Source organism: Somniosus microcephalus, chromosome 1, assembly GCF_052327205.1.
Source record: "Somniosus microcephalus isolate GS21.2 chromosome 1, FLI_Smic_1.0, whole genome shotgun sequence".
Classification (NCBI taxonomy): domain Eukaryota; kingdom Metazoa; phylum Chordata; class Chondrichthyes; order Squaliformes; family Somniosidae; genus Somniosus; species Somniosus microcephalus.
In genome coordinates, this window is record NC_140987.1 from 192,174,221 (window position 1) to 192,195,395 (window position 21,175).

General features: G+C 46.4%; 1 pseudogene; it reads right to left on the reverse strand.

The window, feature by feature from the left end:
* LOC147124534 (uncharacterized) overlaps positions 1-1,309 on the reverse strand; it is a 51,994-nt pseudogene extending 50,685 nt beyond the window's left edge.
* Positions 1,310-21,175: the final 19,866 nt, after the last annotated feature.

The following is a 21,175-nucleotide window of genomic DNA, read 5'->3' on the forward strand; positions in this document are numbered from 1 at the left end:
GGTATTCTGGCCAGGAGAGCATTGGAATAGTTGGTTCTGGAGGTGACAAAGGCATGGATGAAGGTTTCAGTGGCAGATTGGCTGAGGTAGGGGAGAAGGTGGGCAATTCTACAGAGGTGGAAGTAGTTGGTGTTTGTGATGGAGAGGATATGGGGTCTGAAGCTCAGCTTGGGGACAGATAGGATACCGAGGTTGTGAATAGTTTGGTTCAGTCTGATATAGCGGCCAGGGAGGGGAATGGAATCAATGGTACGGTACAAAGTTTTTAGTCAAGGTTGAAGATGATGGCTTCGGTCATCCTGATGTTTAGCTGGAGGAAATTGTAGCTCATGGAAAACTGGATGGCAGATAAGCAGTCTGATAATACAGAGGCAGTGGAGAGATAGAGAGACGTGATGGAGAGGTAGAGCTGGGTGTCATCATGTGGAAGCTGACCCAATATCTGGATGATGTCGCCAAGGGGCAGCATATGGATGAGGAAGGGGAGGGAGCCAAGAATAGATCGTTAGGGGACTCTGGAGGTAATGCTGCAGGGAAGAGATACCACTGCTGGAGATGCACTGCTATGATCAGATTGGTAAGCGTAGAAACAAGTGAAGGCAGTTTCATCGGGCTGGACAACGGAAGAGAGGCACTATAAAACTAGCATTGTAGTGCTGGACATGTGGGGGTGAAGAGGATGATGGGGAAGCTAGTAGCTCATCACAACACTTGCCCCTGGCAGCAATTTATTCATCACCACAGGTTATACCATAATACTTGACAAGAAACTGGAACTGGAACTGGATTGCCCATTGAAAGGGCAGGACATTATAAATATAAAGTTTTGCTTTAATTTATTAGCTGTCTCAGCACTGAAATATTGCAGCAGAGACTCGGCATCCAGCACTTCCATGTCAATCTGTATAACTTTTGAAACTCACCATATTTGAAAAGGAGCATGGAAAAACCAATGACTGCCCAGATTCTAATACATGGGACAGATTCAGGTACAATGAAAGCTGTAATTGTAAGCAAAAGTAAGCTTGCATTTCCTGGGGTTAGTTCACAAATACAATTTCTGTGAAACTTCCCTGAAGAAGTTTCTTTAACTCTGTATATAAAATTTTAAACTTGTACATCAGGCAAGCTCTAAGTATGGTATTTTTAATGGCACTCATTTGTAAGATAAGATATTAATATTTTAAAAGTTGTACTACTACATACCAGTAAGTGCACAACTATAACAATCTCCAGCTGCTATCTGTTGAACACATCCCTGGAGTTGATGAACGGATACACAACATGGTTATGCGAGGAACTTCATGCTCGTCCCCTGCCCCAGCTGTCCCTGTAAACAAAGAAGTAAGAGGGCACTGCTTGTATCTCCTTTAAGGAAATAACTTCTACACCTTAAAGGCTTTATTTAGTGTTGCTATAACTGGGCCTCTATAGAACAGAGATGAGTTCAGGTCCATCACTTATCAAATGGTTGGTCTGAAGGTGGCTTGTTATCAACTGGTTTATACCATCATGCAGATTTATATGTATGCACATGCAGTCATGCATTCTGTAGCCACCATGTATACAGAAATAATGTTGTGTGTTGGTTGCAAAAACTGTTTCAATGTGAAACAATTAAAACTAATCAATGTTACAACTGTAAAGACACGGTAGGAATTATGTTTATAGTTGGTTAAATCACAACTACTGGCATAGTGCCTGACTTCTACTGAAATGATTGTCATGTGGGGAGAAATAAATTTCTCTAACCACAAAACAGTCATTGTTTTTAACCTTTCTACTTCAATAAAGCTGATGTGGCTGAAAATTTAATGTCACAACAGTTTAATAATCAACCAGAAATTAAAATAGCCACAATAAATCATTCAAATATAAGATTTATGCTTCAGGCTATTTAAAACCTCCTATAATATCAGGAAACATTTAGAGCATTCTCCCTCTCCCCCTGTATGTCGTGCTCAGCACCATACAGGAAATTCTTACATCTGCCCATATTGTTCTCATATTTTGGTCTCCACTTAATAGAAGAAGCCTGCATAATGACAGATGTATAGGAAAGGATTTTCTCTACACATTTATTCAGATGACTCCCCTATCCACCTGTCCGTTGGCTACAGAGACCACTAGCAGGTCATAAAGATGCAGCACAGACTCATAGAAGCCTTCCCTCCCTCTGGCTGCTGGCTTTCTCTTGTGCATGTGCTCTGCAATGTTTCATGCATAAGGGCCATTTCCACTGTCCCTTTTCCTCCTTCTGTCCGTCCACCTTCTTTCCTCTGTCTTATTTCTCATTGTGAAAGTTCTAACCCTTTGAGGACTGAGACAGCTCTTCTAGCAACAGAGGCAAAAGTAAAAGCAAACCATTCACACAGTGAGCTTGTCCAGGACCATTCACCCTGTTTTACCAGAAAAGCCAAAACCACTACAAATGTCAGGTCAGGCAGCCTCTGTGGAGAGAATAGACAAGAACTGACAGATAGCGTCCATTGATAATATATTCCAGTCTTAACAAAGGGTCCGCACACTAGAAAGATTGACTTGTATCTTCTCTCCGTAAATGCTGCCTGGTCTCCCTGAGTGTTTTCTAACATTTTTTGTATTTGTTTCAGATTTCCACCATCTGCAGTATTTTGCTTATTTTTAAAAGAAATGTCAGTCTGGATTGTTATCCCACTGTAGACAAGACTTCCTTCCCTGTTGTGTATAATTATATTTAAAAAACACAATGAGATAAAGAGGTGTAGTTCATTGACTATGCCTTTGCTGAAATGATCTTGTGCGTGTGGAAAGCACTGGAAATTTGAGATAGCCTAAAAAAAATGGTCCTAATGTTGTTCCCACCCATTTAGTGGGGCTGTGCCAAACACATAGCACTACTGTGAAAAGAGGAATACTGTACAAATTCAATATAACAATGTTAAAGGAAGTTATGTATCTTGGGGCAATTTTTAATCAGTACAAACTTGTAATGAATACAATTATGTCTAAATCTCAACTGCTTAGATACCATTGCATTTCTCCCCCTTTTCACAAGTGCAGTGTTTCTGCTTTCTGATCATTCTATTTTATAACAGATAAAATATCGCTTCAGTACAGTTACACGATACTGTATTTCATTTGTATATGAAATTTTAACAAAGTTAGATACTTAAGACCTGCTTGGAGATCTGACGTTTACACTGGGCTACCCCTATAGGATATGTTTTGCCAGTCTTCAATGGACTATTTGGGGGAGGGAAAGGAAAACTAACTGGGTATAGTGGAATGGGTCCGTTCATGCACGAATACAATTTGCAAGTGGAATGGAGTCAGCAGTGTCTAGACATAGTGTTCATGGGCTAGAATGTGTTTTCCTTTCTGAATGGGGTGGGGAAAATTAAACAAATAAAGAATTCAAAATCTTAATTTGTTCTGATTTTTTGGGTCAATTTTCTTCCCCTTTTTTCCTCCTCTCCTGAAAGCACTGAATCTTGCTGGGTTATGGTTTCGCATACCCTCCACGACCTTTTCAAGTGCTAGTAGGCTATCACAGGTAAGGACAATATCCTGACCTGAAGCGCACACACACAGTCCAGCAGGAATTATTGAATAGCATTCAGGTGAATGGAGTTGAGGCAGAAGGTCAGCCATGATCTCATTGAATGGTGGAGCAGGCTCGAAGGGCCAAATGGCCTACTCCTGCTCCTATTTCTTATGTTCTTATGTAGAAGGGAGAACCCTGTCTGATTTTCCCATCCTCAGCCCAGGGCTGTTAAGGCCATTTATGGAACCTCTACTATCACCATAAGACCAGCGTTCTGGTACCTTCTAATATGTAAGGCTCAGTTACATGTTCTCTTTACCAACTGAGCCTTTGGGTCATTTGCTCTCAATCTGATTGGAGAGTAACATACATCATATGTATGATGACTAAGATCACTACAATTATTAAGACTGTAGAAACTAAAAAGATGATACAGGAAACTTTGGTTTATCCAAAGGTTGTATGTCCGGAATACTCGATCTAACGGCAAAAATCAGGAGCCGTTTTCTGTAATTTTTTTTAGATCTCGTTCTTTTTTTTTCCCACTGCAAGGTCTATAGCTATAGCAACAGCTTCAGCTAGAGATGCTTGCAGCTGCAGCCGACGCTTTAGAAGCTGTTGCTAAGCAACAGTGTTTGTTGTCAGATACGGAGATGAAAACCTCCGTATGCTTCAACATTAACTTTGTATGTCCGGCAGTTTTGATAGATCAGCAACACGCCGGTCCCGTCGGTGCTGGATATCACAAAGTTTCCTGTATTCAGCAATAACGGTTTTTCTTGGCTCAGTGAGAAAATACACCATGTGTTGTGGTACTGAACTATTCAGACATAGAAGGTACTAGATTCAATCCCTGGTTTGTTATGAATACCAACTTGGGTGAGGTGCTGCTGGGCCCTGGCACTTGTGGAAATGTATCTAAGCATCAGTGTCCATCTTCAGGACAGGAACAGAGAAAATTGGGAGAGAAAACGGATTTAAAAAAAAATTAATGCCTGGCTGTTCTTTACATTAGCTCTGGTTGTATCAGCACTGAATTACCTCACTCAGGTTGAAACTATCTTACATTGAACTTCCAATCACGCAGATCTAAAGAGCTGAGTCTATGCCCGCAGCAATAGCTGTGGTGCAAGTAAATCTGTGGTGAGTGAGCTTAGTGACAAAGAACAAGTAGAAGCCTGGGGGAGGATTTCATCTGTGTGCTATGTATGTTCCGAAATTGTAAACTTGTTCGTTATCAAGGGATTTGTGATTTCGGTACACAAAACACATGCAGGTCTCAGCAGCAGAATAAAGCAACAGTTTACATTTTAAGAACATAAGGACATAAGAAATAAGAGGAGTGGGCCATTTGGCCCTTTGATCCTGCTTTGCCATTCAATAAGATCATGGCTGATCTTCTACCTCAACTCCACCGTCCCGCATTATCCCTGTATCCCTTGATTCCCTTGATATCCAAAAATCTATCAATCTCTGTCTTGAAGTTACTCAATGACTGAGCATTCACAGAGAATTCTAAAGATTTACAACTCTTTGAGTGAAGACATTTCTCCTCATCTCAGTCCTAAATGGGCGACCCCTTATTCTGAGACTGTGACGCCTGGTTCTAGATTCCCCAGCCAGGGGAAACATCCTCCCTGCATCTACCCTGTCAAACCCTGTAGGAATTTTATATGTTTCAATGAGATCACCTCTTATTCTTCTAAACCCTAGAAAATATAGGCCTAGTCTCCTCAATCTCTCCTCATAGGACAATTTCCCATCCCAGGAATCAGTCTGGTGAACCTTCGTTTCACTCCCTCTATGGCAAGTATATCCTTCCTTAGGTAAGGAGACCAAAACTGTACACAGTACTCCAGATGTGGTCTCACCAAGGCCCTATATAATTGCAGTAAAAAGAATACATTTTCAATGCATTCTTTGAAAAGAGAATGAATCATACACACTGGGGCAGCTGCATCTTCCCACTGCACAACACATGTACATAAACTGTATAAAATCTCACTATGCTGTTATTTAAAGTTGCAGGATCGAATTTAATGGAGATTTTATAGGCGTCTATTCTCCAAGTGCAATATATGATACTTTTTATTGGACCAGCTTAATGGATGCGAATTACAGAAGCTTTAGGGACCACATAATATCACTCATCAAGTGAGAGAGAGCAGAGCAGGCAGTAAATGAATGGATAGGTGTCCACTGAAATCACTGAACAGTAGACTTTAGCCTTTAGTTTTCTTTTAGAAGTTATTTAAACTTTTTGTTGTACTGTTTTATTTATTATCAGCACCATTCCAATGCCAGATTGCATGTAAAAGAGCATAGTCCTGAGCATGTGCACAAGTGCCCCTAATCTTTAACTTGGACACACAGTTGTTTAAGGAATGATGTTTAAGGAATTGCATTTTAACAACACTTTGAACTATTCCTTGCACCCTGCTTCACCTAATGATACTGAGAATTCTGCTTCATTGAATGATACTGAGAAGCATCTTCCCTTCACTTGCAGCTCAGTCAAGTGATATTAGGACTCTTGTCTTGCCTATTGACTAAAACCAAGACTCCCCATCCCCCTGCCATCACAGAATCATAGAAATTTCAGTTCAGAAGGAGGTGATTTGGTCCATCGTGCTAGCTCATATTGGGATTATTCTTGTCTATCCTATTTCACTTCTCTTTTCTTATATCTTTTTTCTTGAACTTTTTTTAACATTATCTAGTTTCCCCTTAACCATTGTGTTTGATTCAGCTTTAATAGACACTTGCAAGAATGCATTTCATATTCCTTTGCATGAAAAAACTCTTCCCACCTCATCCTTTATGCTTCTAAGACGAATCCTAAATTTATACCCCATTGTTATTAATTCCCTGACCAGTGGACATAATATATGTCCACACTTAGCATCGAATTTACCTACAGAATCATCAGGGCACTGCTTGAGGTTCACATCATCATCAACAACAACAACTTACATTTATATAGCACATTTATATCACCATGCTTTAGGAAGGATGCGAAGGCCCTTGAGAGGGTGCAGAGGAGATTTACCAGAATGGTTCCGGGGATGGGGGATCATAGCTTCAAGGACAGGTTGGAGAAGTTGGATTTGTTTTCATTAGAGCAAAGGAGGTTGAGGGGTGATTTGATAGAGGTGTACAAGGTCATGACGGGTTTGGATAGGCTAGACGGGGAAAGGCTGTTCCTACTAGTTGATGGTACAAGGACTAGGGGACACTGATTTAAGGTTTTGGGCAAGAGATACAGGGGAGGTATGAGGAAAAACATTTTTACGCAGCGAGTGGTGATGACCTGGAATTCGCTGCCGACGGAAGTGGTGGAAGCGGAGACACTCGGCTGGATTTTGCTACGGGGGCGGGTTGGAGGTGGGAAACCCACATTCGGGCTTGTTGTCCTGCCTCCATGGAGATGTGGCCAACCCACTGGATTTTCCTCTGATTGACCTTGTTGAGCCCGCCCTGTGGGCTCAGCAGGCCAATTAAGGGCCACCCGGCAACAGGTGACGTCAGAGATTGACATTTCATCTGTCAAAAGCTTTTGGCAGATGAAATATCAGTGCGTAGCAGCTGTTTGAAGCTGTCAAGCACTGAAAAACTGCTAATTCAGCCTCAGTCCTTTCTCAGGATAACTTTAAAATCATTTTGCTGCAGAAACCAAGAAGCTGATTTTTTTTTAAAAATCGGAGCTTCTGTGGTTCTTGCAGCCGACTCCCGACACCGGAATGCAGGACTCCTGTAAAAGTAAGTAAAAGTAAGTTAAACTTATTTAAACATTTTAAACACTTGCAAAACACTTACCTTTGCACTCCTGCACCCCTCACTCACCTGAACACTGGGCATCTCGACCCCTCCAAGACCTCAGACCCACGTCCCGCCTCGAAAACTTTTCGTGGTTTGGAGCTGTCGGGAAGCCCACAAACCAGCAATAAAAATCGCGAATAGGCAAAAAACTACCTGTTAACCACCTGTTAACAGGCAGTTTAATTGCCTTTAATCCCTTCCCGCCTCTGGGAGTCGGGTTCCAGCACTTGTCGGCAACCCGACTCCTATGAAATTGACATGGAGGCGGGTTGGAGGCGGGATGGGGTCGGGACCCCCGGATCTCCGATTTTTATCGCCCGCACGCCTCCAACCCGACTCCAGGGGCTTAGGAAAATCCAGCCCTCAATATTTTCAAGGGGAGACTGGATAGGCACTTGAAGGAAATAAACTTGCAGGGTTATGGGGATAGAGCGGGGGAATGGGACTGACTGGATTGCTCTACAGAGAGCCAGCATGGACTCGATGGGCCGAATGGCCTCCTTCTGTGCCGTTATGGCTCTGTGATTCTACGATTTAACATAGCAAACCGTCCCAAGGTGCTTAACAAGAGCATTATCAATAAAAACAGTTTTGACACTGAGTCACAGGAGCAGATATCAGGACAGATGATCAAAGGCTTGGCCAAAGAGATAGATTTTAAGGAGCATCTTAAAGGAAGAGAGAGAGTTAGAGAGGTGGAGAGGTTCAGGGAGGGAAATTCAGAGCTTAGGGCAGCTGAAAGCACGTCCCCAATGGTGGAGCAATTAAAAATGGGAATGCGCAAGAGGCCAGACTTGGAGGAGCGCAGAGATCTCGAAGGCTTGTAGGGCTGGAGGAGGTTACAGCGATAGGGAGGGGTTTGAAAACAAGGATGAAACATCATTCAAACATTGCTTATTATTTCTCATGAGTAGATCTCCTCTTATGATGTTCCCAGTAATCTGGGACTGAAGCACCTTTTCTCATGTTTACCTCAGTCCCACTCTGAGGTCCTAGATGGGCACACAACTTCTACTACTGCTCACTGATCTTCTGTCTGAGTTGGGAACCCAAAACTAAATTTCTTCCCTTGTCACAGCAGTCTCCTATTTGCTGTATTGCTGGTCCCATATTGGTAACTTTCTTTCTCCCTGGACTTAGGCTCTTGTCCTTACTGGACCAGGTCACAACTTTCCTCTAACTCAATCTTTTGTCTCGCCCACCATAGCGCAAGACAATGTTTCAACTCGCATAGTCACCCTAATTACCCCATCCCTGTTTTGGTGCTTTGCTCTTCTGGGATGAATCTCTCAAACTTTCTCCCTATCTAGCACTCCTTGTGAATCTTCCCCAGTGAGTGTCCCCTTGCAAGTCTGACCAATTTACTGAACCTCCAGCCAGCCTCCCCATCTCTCTCCCCCTCTTTTAGAAGAATCTCTTTGTCCTTCCAACCTCCTTCTGTCCTCTCTGTTTTACAGGGAACTAATGCTTCTGAATATATCGTACAATATACTTGCAATTTTATAGGGGTCTAAGTTCTCCTGTGCCTACTATACAATAAACAACAACTTATATTTAAATGTAGAGCAAGGTGAACAGCAAGTAAAAAGTGATGGAATTGCTGGGGAGAAAAAAATGGAATTTTGATGGTCAGGGAGAGATGTAACAAGGCCAAATGGTTTGGAAGCGAGTTCCAGAGGGGAGGGATGCAGTGGTGAAAGATCAGCCTTTATTGGTGGAACAGAAGGGGCAGGAATCAAGCAGCAGCCTAGCATCTGAGGAACGGAGCAAGTGAGCAGGGACATAGGCTGGGAATTTCCTTGGAGTTTCTCCCGCTCAGCCACTATAACATGCATAAACAGGATTTCCGCCTCATTTCCAGTGTATTTATGGTGGCGGCGTGGGAGCAGCTGGGAGTAAATTCACTGCCATAAAGCTGAAGAAGATCTACCAGCTATGGTAGAATATATTTGAAAACGAGCTTAAGAATCTTGCAAATGCAAAATACTGCGGATGCTGGAAATCTGAAAATAAAATTGTACTTCTTGCAATTTAGTAAACTGTATTCACTGCTCATGACGCAGTCTTCTCTATATTGGGGATGCAGATTGGGTGACCACGTTGCGGAACACCTCGGCCCCGATTTTCGGCTTGTGTGGGGAATGGTCGGATTTCCCCGAATGTGGGGTTTCTGACACACATAAAAAAGTGTCAGCCAGCTCCACGCAATTTTCCCTCAAATGGCCAATTAATTCCCAGCATGTGGGAAGCCTTGCTAATTGTCCAATTCGAGTCAAAAATCCCCACAGTATGATGTCATCATTCGTGGTGCTTTCAAGGTCCATAGCAGGCACTGCATCCTCTGAAGGCTTCCAAACGAACCATACAGGATGGCAGAGGAGCCTGCAGCAGCTGTGGCCAGTGCCAGACCCTGAGCTGCCTCCAAATTCGACGAGGCTTCACTGCAGGCATTATTGGATGGGGTTAGGGCCCACAGGGAGGTCCTCTTCCCTAGGTCAGGGAGGGAGAGGCCTCCCACTGAGACCAATGCTGCATGGATGCAGGTGTCAGCAGATGCCAACTCGCTGGGAGTCACCAGAAGAACCTTGGCATTACATCTCAAACTCCTTCCATTACTCCCCCACAGTACCATCCAGAGCCCCCATCCCCACTGTGGCAGAGGAAGAGGCTGTGCAGCCAGACTCCTCAGAGGAAGCTCCAACCTCTGAGGGTGCAGCGTCAGCAGAAGTAAGCGCACCCAGCACCAGCGCAGACACTCACACCTCGGGGGGACCTTCGGGACATAGAGTCGCAGCTCACAAGTGAGCCTCAGCTGATTCTGGAGACAGGGACAGCAGTGGAGAGTCCTCGTCGGAGGGCGCAGGACTCTGCCAGCTCAGCTCAGCTGTGCTGCATGTCGACCCTCTGCCTCTGGGTCCATCCGCAAGAGAAGAGGTGATGGATCTCCATGCACAGATGCAGGAGTCTCTAGCAGGTTTTGTCTCCAGGGTCGCTGCGAGTGTGGAGCGAATGGAGGAGTCCATAGCGACCATGAACAGAGCCTTTGTGGAGTCATTGGCACATGAACGCATCGCCATGGAAAGGTTGGCAACCTCCATGCAGGAGATAACTCGCCAGGGTATGGAAAACATGGTGAGTGCTCATAAGAGAATTGTAGTGCATGTACCTTTAAGGGGAGAACTACGTTTTACAGCTCCTGTATACTGTAGTACCGGCAGTGGCCACACCTGTATATAAACCCTGAGTAGGGATCTGTACTGTTAGTTTTAGAGTAACCCTCATCCAGTAAACATCTGTTGAGTGTTCCTCTGCAGTCTCTGTCTATTTCTTGAAGGACACCATACATCAAGATTCACGGATTTAACATCGGCGACGAGGCAATTTGAACCTACCTGCAACTCTGCAGAGGAAGGCCGATTCCAGAGGCATGGGCATCGACCATCCGGCAGAGACTCCAGCGAGGCGGGCTGGCAACAGGTACGGCGCAGACCCTTCCTACACAGCGGCGGCTAGAGCCGACCGACAGCACAGGAAAAGGCCGAGCAGCGTCGACGGGAGCAGAGAGAGAGGGTAAAGCGCACAGGGCGCAGCCGGGGTTCAGGACCGAGCGGCGTCAATGAGAGAGGCGCGCAGGAAAATGCGCAGAGCGCGGCCGGTGTTCAAGGGCTGAGCAGCGTCCGCGGGGGAAGAAAGGAAAGCGCGGGAGATGCCATTTGAGCTGCAGCGGAGAAGAAGGGAGAGCGCGGGAGACGCCATTTTTGAGCCGCAGCGGAGAAGAAGGGAGAGCGCGGGAGATGCCATTTTGAGCCACAGCGGAGAAGAAGGGAGAGCGCGGGAGACGCCATTTTTAGCCAGTCTAACCACACCCAGGGATGCCGAAGAGTGGCAGTGTCACAGCGTTCGACAATGAAGTCGAAGATTGGGCGACATATGTAGAACGCATAGAAGTGTACTGCAAGGCGAATGAAGTGCCAGATGCCAGGAAAGCACTGGTATCGTTGAATTCCATGGGTGCAAAAACGTATGGCTTACTGCGAAACCTAGTAACTCCAGAGAAGCCAGTGGAAAAGGATTTTGAAAGCATAGTGGCAATCCTACAGGGCCACTTAAACGCCACACCGCTGCTGATAGCAGAAAGATTTAAGTTTCACAAAAGGAACCAGCATAAAGACGAAAGTAATGCTGAGTATTTAACGGAACTGCGCAAGCTATCGAAACACTGCCAGTTTGGAACGGGACTAGCAGATACTTTAAGGGACAAGTTTGTGTGTGGGCTTCAAAGTGAAGGAACCCAGAAACGGCTTCTATCAGAAAAGGATCTTACACTGGACAAGGCTTTCAGCATGGCAGTATCACACGAAGCAGCCGCACGGGGCGCTGCAGAGATACAATGGAGACCGCAAGAATATAGCACAAATGAAATGTCATATGGAGCAGTGAAGTGTTATCGCTGCGGCAGAACAACACACAACCATAAGGATTGTTGGTTCAAGGACCAAGTGTGCAGACAGTGTGGAAAAGTAGGACACATAGCAAGAGTCTGCAGGTCGGGAAAGGAAACCAGCTGCAAGAAATCTCCACAGGAGAAGTACAAAAAGGTACATAAGGTGACGGAGAGTAGTTCAGACGAACAGAAAAGTGATACAGACTCCGGAAGCAAGGAGCTGGGTTGTCTGAAACTACATAATGTAATCAAAATGGAGGATCACCAAACTATCTGGGTCACGCTCAAGATAGCCGGAGTCCAAGTGAAAATGGAATTGGACACAGAATCAGCCCTAACAGTCATAAACCGAAGGGACTACAAGCGGCTATTCTCACATATACCCTTGAGAGATACAGAGATTGTCTTGAAGACGTACATGGGGCAAAAAGTCTACCCCAAAGGAAAAATAAGGGTGAACGTTATATATAACGGCAAGGAAACACCAAAAATGGACCTATATGTATTGCCAGATGGAGGACCACCACTACGAGGACGTGAATGGATCCGGAAGGTACAGCTAGATTGGCATTCCATACAAGCACTGACGGTAGATGCCAAAAAGGATGACGATGTCACACCTGGACGACTGTCAAAAATGCTAGCTGACGCACAAGAAGTGTTCCAGGAGGGACTCGGAACACTAAAAGGCATAACAGCGACGATCAAAACAGAGGAAAATGCAAGCCCAAAGTTTTTTAAGGCCAGACCGGTGCCTTATGCGATCCGCCCAGCCGTCGAAGCAGAGCTGGAAGGTTTGGAACGTTCTGGAGTACTGTCCAAAGCGGACTGGAGCGAGTGGGCTACACCCATCGTTCCTGTAATGAAGAGGTCGTTGAGTAATACGCCTGGGGAACCAAAGAAGGTTCGCATCTGTGGGGACTTTAAGGTGACAGTGAACCCAGTCCTTCACACGATACAATATCCGCTTCTGCGGATTGAAGATATTTTCGCCTCGCTATCTGGAGGAAAACGCTTCACTAAGATTGATCTGGCCCAGGCGTACCTGCAAATGGAGGTAGAAGAAGCCTCGAAACAGTACCTCACGATCAACACTCATAAAGGTCTCTACCAATACAACCGGCTGGTGTTCGGGGTAGCATCAGCTCCGGCTATTTGGCAAAGGGCAATGGATCAAGTCCTGCAAGGGATTCCAGGGACCCAGTGTTATTTGGACGACATCCTGGTCACGGGCGAAAATGACAGTGATCACCTCGCCAACCTGGAGCAGGTGCTCACTAGAGTGAAGGAATATGGGCTCCGAGCTAATCGCCACAAATGCGAGTTTTTCCAGAAGCAGATCTCGTATTGTGGCCACGTTATTGATGAAGAGGGGTTACATAAGTCCCCTGAAAAGATTGAGGCAGCAGTCAAGGCTCCAGCACCGGAAAATGTGTCACAACTGAGATCGTTCTACCATAAGTTCTTGCCGAATTTGTCTACAGTACTACACCCACTGAACACCATACTGCAAACGGGGGTACCATGGAAGCAGAATGACAAATGTAAGCGAGCTTTCCAGAAGTGCAAAGAATTGATCACATCAAAAGAGGTGTTGGCTCACTTCAACCCAGCACTACCAATTCGGTTGGCGTGTGATGCATCACCCTATGGTATTGGAGCGGTGCTGTCGCACAAATTCCCGGACGGCTCGGAGAGGCCAGTAGCCTTTGCGTCTCGGTCACTAACCTCAGCCAAGCGTAACTACGCCCAGGTTGACAGGGAGGCTCTCAGCCTAGTGTGGGGAGTGAAAAAGTTCCACCACTATCTGCACGGGCAGAAGTTCACCTTGCTGACTGACCACGAACCACTTGTCTCCATCTTTAATCCAAAGAAGGGCGTTCCGGTGATGACTGCGCAACGGCTACAAAGATGGTTCCTTTTTCTAGGGGCGAACCAATATGAAATAGAGTATAAGGGCACGAAACAGCATGGAAACGCTGATGGGCTATCATGCCTACCACTGACTACGGCGGAGGAAGCACCAGCAGTGGACCCTGTCGAAATGTTTTATTCGACTATAATTGAACGCTTGCCAGTAACAAACGCGGATATAGAGAAGGAGACCCGAAATGACCCGACACTGTCTTGGGTATATGACTTGACGGTAAAGGGATGGCCAACACATGGCGACTCACTGTTGCCAGCATTCTCATCCAGAAGCGAACAGCTGTCAGTATGCCAGGGGACCTTGATGTGTGGATCCCGAGTGGTAATTCCACCCAAGTTAAGGGAGAGAGTGCTCAATGAGCTTCACGAAGGCCATCTGGGAGGGGTGAAAATGAAAAGCCTTGCTAGGGCTTATGTGTGGTGGCCGGGGATCGATCAGCAAATCGAGGACCTGACAAAGGGCTGCTCAGGATGCCAGAAGGTCCAAAATGCACCACCACATGCCCCTCTACACCCATGGGAGTGGCCCTCCTCTCCATGGCAACGGGTGCATATTGATTTTGCTGGTCCATTCATGGACTCAATGTTTTTAATAGCCGTTGATGCGCACTCGAAATGGCCTGAGGTGATCAAAATGTCCTCCACCACCACGGAGAAAACAATTGCAGTCCTACGGACCATATTTGCCAGGAACGGCTTGTCAGAGCAGATTTGCTCTGATAACGGACCACAGTTTGGCCCCGATTTTCGGCTTGTGTGGGAAATGGTCGGATTTCCACGAATGTGGGGTTTCTGACACACATGAAAAAGTGTCAGCCTGCCCCACGCAATTTTCCCTCAATTGGCCAATTAATTCCCAGCATGTGGGAAGCCTTGCTAATTGTCTAAATCGTGTCAGAAATCCCCACAGTATGATGTCATCATTCGTGGTGCTTTCAAGGTCCATATCAAGCACTGCATCCTCTGAAGGCTTCCAGATGAACCATACAGGATGGCAGAGGAGCCTGCAGCAGCTGTGGCCAGTGCCAGACCCCGAGCTGCCTTCAAATTCGACGAAGCTTCACTGCAGGCATTATTGGATGGGGTTAGGGCCCACAGGGAGGTCCTCTTCCCTAGGTCAGGCAGGAAGAGGCCTCCCACTGAGACCAAGGCTGCATGGATGCAGGTGTCAGCAGATGCCAACTCGCTGGGAGTCACCAGAAGAACCTTGGCATTACATCTCTATCTCCTTCCTTTACTCCCCCACAGTACCATCCAGAGCCCCCGTCCTCACTGTGGAGGAGGAAGAGGCTGTGCAGCCAGACTCCTCAGAGGAAGCTCCAACCTCTGAGGGCACAGCGTCAGCAGAAGTAAGCGCACCCAGCACCAGCGCAGACACTCACACCTCGGGGGGACCTTTGGGACATAGAGTAGTGTTGTCACCTGGTGTTTCACAGCTGACAAGTGAGCCTCAGCAGATTCTGGAGACAGGGACGGCAGTGGAGAGTCCTCGTCGGAGGGCGCAGGGCTCTGCCAGCTCAGCTCAGCTGTGCTGCATCTCGACCCTCTGCCTCTGGGTCCATCCGCAACAGAAGAGGTGATGGATCTCCATGCACAGATGCAGGAGTCTCTGGCAGGTTTTGTCTCCAGGGTCGCTGCGAGTGTGGAGCGAATAGAGGAGTCCATAGCGACCATGAGCAGAGCCTTTGTGGAGTCATTGGTGCATGAACGCAGCACCATGGAAAGGTTGGCAACCTCCATGGAGGAGATAACTCGCCAGCATACGGAAAACATGGTGAGTGCTCATAAGAGAATGACATCTCTTGAGGAGCGTTGGCCACCTGTTGAACAGAGAAACCAGATCTTCATGGAAGTCCTTCTGAGTAGGACTGCCAGTGCAGAAACGGGTCCCACTGGCCCCCTAAAGCGCAGCAAGGTGCTCTCAAGCCACTTCCAAGCGCTGGCCCCTTCTGGCTTGTGCAGCTTCAGGTGAGTGAGCAGCAGCCTGGTGCTCCTGGTAATCATCCTGCTGTTCCTGGTTCTGCTGCTGCCACCTCTGCTGTTGGAGATCCTCTAATGCCAGGAAGGGAAGGTGCCAAAGGTCTCCCATGCTTCTAGCAGATGCCTCGGTTGAGGAGGTCCTGAGTTAGGGTGGTGAGAGGGGCTTCCCAGGAGCTCACACTGAAGAAGTGTGTGAGGCTCCAGCTTTCTGCAGCTGCTCCTAAGGCTTCAAAAAGTTCCCCCAAGCCTTGATCAACAAGGTCCTGCAGCCTGCAAATGCTGCCTCTTTAAATATCTTCAGCCCTCAGCGATCTGCTGCTGCAAGCAAGCAAGCCAGCTGTTTTCACGACAGCTCTCATCGGCGGGGTTCTCCGCAGGCGGGTTTCAGGTGGGGAAAGCCCCAAAGTCGCAACGGCACGGGAAAATCCACTTCAACAAGCCGATAATTGCTTGTTAGTGCTCCGACGACGAGTCCCGCCAGCGGCGGGCGGGACTGAAGCGGGGCGCGTGAAAACGGCAGTCCGAAAGTCGGACGGGGCGGGGAATCAGGCAGGGGGGTCCCGACCCGTCTTTTCCGCGATTTTCGGACCACGGCCGCATGAAAAGCCGCCCGACGGCTGCCCGAAAATCGGGGCTTTTGTGTCCGAAGAGTTTCGGAAATTTATGAGAAGGAATGGGGTAAGGCATTACACATCCGCCCCGTATCCTTCAGCCACAAATGGATTGGCTGAGAGGTTCGTACAAACCTTTAAAAAGGCAGTAAGGGCCATGTGCGATGACGACATTCCACTGCAGCATAAGGTGGACAATTTCCTGTTAGCCTACAGAAATGCGACACATGCAGTCACCAACCAGACCCCGGCCATGATGTTCTTTAACCGAAGGTTGAGATCTCGTCTGGATTTGCTCAGACCAAATGTACGAAGAGATGTTGAGAATAAGCAATTCCAGCACATCAATGAGAAGCCGACAAGGAGCTTCAATATAGGGCAACCAGTCTTGGCCCGCGACTACCGAACAGAGAAATGGCAACCAGGAACGATATGCACACGGCAGGGGCCACTAATGTACACAGTGGATGTTGGGGAGAACATTGTGAGACGCCATGTCGACCAGATCCTAGAGTCACAGGAACGAGTCAACCCCATGTCTCGCGTACCTGGTGATGAACCCGATATACAGGTAGCATCTACCCCAGAAACAGTAGCATCAGAAGCTGATGAACCAACCGACGACAGGGGGCCAGAATCGCCTCCGCACCAAGAGCAAGACACTCAGGAAAGGCGCTACCCAGAAAGGATCAGGAAGCCGCCCCAAAGACTTAATTTATAAATGGACTATTTTCAGTTAATTTTGCATGTTAAAAGTGTTAATTGTTAAATGAATGTTATGGTACTGTTAATCTAAAAGGGGAGGAATTGTAGTGTATGTACCTTTAAGGGGAGAACTACTTTTTACAGCTCCTGTATACTGTAGTACCGGCAGTGACCACACCTGTATATAAACCCTGTGTAGGGATCTGTACTGTTAGTTTTAGAGTAACCCTCATCCAGTAAACACCTGTTGATTGTTCCTCTGCAGTCTCTGTCTATTTCTTGAAGGACACCATACATCAAGATTCACGGATTTAACAAGAATGACATCTCTTGAGGAGCATTGGCCATCTGTTGAACAGAGTGCGAGTCATCAAAGAGTGTTGTGAGTTTGGGTAAGTGTGAGAGTTCTTTAATTGTTATTTCTCTTTAAATCATTCTTGATAAGATTACTTAAGCAGTTTAAGTAAAGGGGAAAAGTTAAATATTTGGGATTCTGTTGGTTTAAGAAGAGTAAAACAAGGTTACACTGCAGTAGGAGTAAATTGGCACAGCAGGCAGTGGAAACCAGTTTTCTAACCAATCAGCAGGGGTGACTCATTTGGCTGTAAACAAACATACAGTATAAAAAGACCAGTCCTAGTGCGAGCAAGCACAGAGTCCGAGTCATCAAAGAGTGCTGTGAGTTTGGGTAAGTGTGAGAGAGGGTAAGTGGGATGTTAGGTGCTCTTTTCAAACTTTAACTCTGTGGGTTGTAGTTAATAAGACCTTTCTGGTGCAGAGTGACTGTTGGTAAACCATTTAACTGGTGTAACTAGAGGGATTGATTTAATTTAAATCCAATTAATTAAAGGGGATACTAGCATCTAAAATCGGGCAGAGGGTGTCCATAACTAACAATAAAAAATTTAATTAATTACATAGAATGGGGCAGGTGATGTGTTACTGTTGTGAGATGTGGGAGCCGGTAAACCCCATTGAGGCTCACGGTGATTACGTCTGTGACAAGTGTCTACTGCTATAGGAACTCCAGCTCTGTGTTGATGAGCTGGAGTCTGAGCTTCAGACACTGCGACACATCAGGGAGGGGGAGAAGTACCTGGGCTCTGTGTATCAGGAGGTGGTCACACCTACGAAGTTAATTAATTCAGATGTAGCCCATGGTCAGGGACAGGACGGTGTGACTACGAGTGAGGCAGGTACGGGGATCCAGGAGGTAGAGCTGGAGGAGCCGCAGCCCTTGCTCTTGTCCAACAGGTTCGAGGTTCTTACTCCCTGTGGGGACAGGAGCAGGGACTGCAGGGAGGATGAGCAACCTGGCCACAGCACCGTGGAATGGGGGGCCATTCAAGAGGGGGGAGTAAATAGAAATGTTGTAGTGGTAGGGGATAGTATTATTAGGGGGATAGATAGAGTTCTCTGCAGCCGAGAGTGAGAGTCCCGACGGCTGTGTTGCCTACCCGGAGCCAAGGTTAAGGACATCTCCTCTGGGCTGGAAAGAAACTTGCAGTGGGAGGGGGTGGATCCAGTTGTCGTGATCCATGTTGGTACAAATGACGTAGATAGGACTAGGAAGCCGGTTCTGTGAAAGGAATATGAGCAGCTAGGGGTCAAATTAAAAAACAGAACCTCAAGGGTAATAATCTCTGGATTATTACCTGAGCCACGAGCAAATTTGGCTAGGACAAATAAAATTAGAGAATTAAATGCGTTGCTCAAAGAGTGGTGTGGGAGAAATGGGTTTTGCTTCCTGGGACACTGGCACCAGTACTGGGGCAGGAGGGAGCTGTTCCGTTGGGACGGGCTTCACTTGGCCAGTGCTGGGACTAGAGTCCTGGCGGATCATATAACTAGGGCTGTAGAGAGGGCTTTAAACTAACTAGTGGGGGGAGGTTCCTAGAGAGCAAATAATAAAAATGACAACAGAGAAGGTCATAGACTTAGGTAGCAGTGGGGAAATTAAAAACCAGAGCGTGTCAGGAAGGGGCAGAAGGTATGGAGTAAAAGGTAAAGTAATAAAAAGGGCAAAAGCAGGAACTAAGTGTCACAAAACATATTTGAAAGTTCTCTATCTGAATGCACGTAGCATTCGTAACAAAATAGACGAGTTAATGGCACAAATAACTACATATGGGTATGATCTTGTGGCCATTACAGAAACATGGCTGCAGGGTGACAATGCCTGGGAATTAAACATACCAGGTTATTTAACGATCAGGAAGGACAGGCAGGAAGGAAGGGGAGGTGGGGTGGCTATGTTAATAAAGGAAGGAATCACTGTAATACAGAGAAATGATATTGGGTCAAAAGATCAGGATAATGAAACAGTTTGGGTGGAGGTAAGGAATAATAAGGGGAAAAAAACACTAGTGGGCGTAGTCTATAGGCCTCCGAACAGTTGTAACTCTGTTGGACGGAGTATCAATCAGGAAATAGTTGAGGCTTGTAATAAGGGAACATCTATAATTATGGGGGATTTTAACTATCATATTAATTGGACAAATCAAATTGGGCAGGGCTGCCTTGAGGATGAGTTCATTGAGTGTATTAGGGATGGGTTTCTTGAGCAGTATGTAACTGAACCGACCAGGGGGCAAGCAACCTTAGATCTGGTCCTGTGTAACGAGACAGGATTAATTAAAAATGTCCTAGTAAAGGATTCCCTTGGAATGAGTGACCATAACATGGTTGAATTCCATATTCAATTAGAGGGTGAGAAGGTTGGATCTCAAACAAGCGTGCTCAGCTTGAATAAAGGAGACGATGAAGGTATGAGAGCGGAATTGAGTAGAGTGGATTGGGAAAATAGATTAATGTGGTGTATGTGCCTTTAAGAGCAATTGTGGTGTATGTGCCTTTAAGAGCCCCAGGTGTGCGTAATGCCCGTAATTGCCACTTGGGCTATATAAGCCTGTGTATTGTGTATATCCTTTAGAAACCACCCCCCCCAGACTTGCTTAGTAAATACCTATGAACCAACTCCTGTCTTCAGTGTCTTTATCTACACACGGACACTACAGTGGCGACGAAGTGGAAACGGACTAACCTGCAATTCGGCAGCACCTCAAGGACATCGATTCCTCCAGCGTCCAGAAGACTCAAGGAAGTAAGAGAAACTGTGGTTTCACCAGCTGGCCAAGCTGGTGACAGGTACTGCGCTAATCCTTCCTGGGCGTCGGGCTGGAGCTCCAGCGGCGGGCTCTACAGCTGAGACAGCCAGCGAAATCGGAGGCAAGCAATAACGGACTGGGAGGGTGCACTCGAGAGACGGCCGGCGCGGCAAGCAAGTCAGCGTTTAGACCTCCGTCGGGAACGAGTCTCCAACAGTGAATAAACTGAAACCACAGTAAAACAGTGTTGTTATCGGTAGCAGCGGCGGGAAAGCGCGGGAAGCGCCATATCATTGCTACAGAGAGAAAAAAAAAAAGCGCAGGAAGCGCCATATCTTTTCTGAAATGCCTAAATCTGGTAATATTGAGGCTTTTGATGGCGAAATAGAAGATTGGACCACATACGTGGAAAGAGTAGAGGTTTATTGCACTGCAAATGGAATAACAGATGAAAAAAAAGCTTCAGTACTTCTGAACTTAATGGGCGCGAAGACATACGGGCTGTTACGAAATTTAATCACTCCAGCCAAACCAAAGGACAAGACTTTTAAAGAAATTGTTGATACCCTGCAGAAGCATTTAAACCCAACACCGCTGCTGATAGCGGAACGATTCAAGTTCTTCAAGAGAAATCAACACAAGAATGAAAGTAACGCTGATTACCTAACCGAATTAAGAAAGCTATCAAAGTACTGCCAATTCGGAGCAGGACTATCGGATTATCTTCGAGACAAATTTGTTTGCGGTCTCTTAAGTGAAGGAACACAAATCTTTTTCAGAAAGCAGTTTTTTTTAACATTGGACAAAGCTTTCAGTATGGCTGTATCATACGAAGCAGCAGCAAAAGGAACTGCAGAGATACAACAACAGACGCAGGACTTCGGCACCCATAAAATGACACAGGAGTTCGGAAGATGTTATCGCTGCGGCAGATCCACCCATAACCAGAGGGACTGCTGGTTCAAGGGCAAAGCATGCAGGCAATGTGGTAAGATTGGACACATTGCACGGGTATGCCAATCTGGACAAAATAAATCCACTGACAGAAAACAAA